The following is an 865-nucleotide window of genomic DNA, read 5'->3' as shown; positions in this document are numbered from 1 at the left end:
GCAGCACTTCCCACTTGGGGGAAGATTTTGGGAAGATTTTGGAAGCCATTTGGGGTCAAATCCCAATCAAAGCTCTCCATTTATTGCCATTTTCCCGATTAATCGATCGGTGACATCACAACCTCCAAAAACGGGAATAAAGCCCCAAAAAAACCCGAAACGTCCCCAAAAATCTCCCCCCTGCTGTTTCACTCCCCCTCCAGCAGCACTTCCCTCTTGGAGGAAGATTTTTGGGAAGACTTTGGGCAGATCCCGAGTCCCCTTTTTGGAGGTTTTCTGCCCCAAACGGGCGGATTTTTCCGGCGGACGATGGTTTTTTGCCGGATTTTGCTGGATTTTTCCGGATTTTGCGGGATTTGGGAGCCGGGGGAGGGTCAGCAGGGCCGTTCACAGATCCAGCGCTCGGGGCTGAAGCAGGGCAGGTCATTCCAGAGGCCGTTGGAGTAGATCCCGGCACAATCCTCGCCGTGGTGGCCGACGTCGTTGGGTTCGCCGCTGTTCCAGAACCTGCAGAGCCGATGCCTCGTTTTGGATGGAATTCCCACTTTTCTGGGATTTTTGGGATGAGGTGGCCCCACCCCCAAACCCTCGGTGTCTCACTCCCCAAAAAAAACCTTCTCCACCCTTTCAAGTCTCCGGGGTTGTCCCGCTTTTCCCGAAATCCCGGGGATTGGGGGAATCTTTGGAATGAGCCTTTGGATTTGGGGGGTTAATCCCAAAATTGATCCCAGAATTGATCCCAAACTCACTGGAGCTGGAGGGATCCCCAGTGACCCAGTATGCGGGAATTCCCAAGGGTTGGATTTGGGGGGTTAATCCCAAAATTGCTCCCAAATTGATCCCAAAATAACTCACTGGAGCTGGA

At 52.9% G+C, this 865-nt stretch overlaps 1 long non-coding RNA gene across 1 annotated transcript; it reads right to left on the bottom strand.

Annotated features, from left to right (window-relative positions):
* Nucleotides 1-25: 25 nt before the first annotated feature.
* On the bottom strand, nucleotides 26-790 carry LOC113962360. The gene is made up of 2 exons (XR_003532532.1): nucleotides 750-790; nucleotides 26-507 (listed from the first exon to the last, which is right to left on the bottom strand). It is a non-coding gene; the product is annotated as an uncharacterized LOC113962360 (long non-coding RNA).
* Between the last annotated feature and the right edge of the window lie 75 nt (nucleotides 791-865).

Source organism: Neopelma chrysocephalum, unplaced genomic scaffold (assembly GCF_003984885.1).
Source record: "Neopelma chrysocephalum unplaced genomic scaffold, ASM398488v2 Primary Assembly neopelma1_151701, whole genome shotgun sequence".
In the NCBI taxonomy this organism is placed as follows: domain Eukaryota; kingdom Metazoa; phylum Chordata; class Aves; order Passeriformes; family Pipridae; genus Neopelma; species Neopelma chrysocephalum.
The sequence above is the reverse complement of the archived record's forward strand: the minus strand, read 5'-3'. Positions and strand labels throughout refer to the sequence as shown.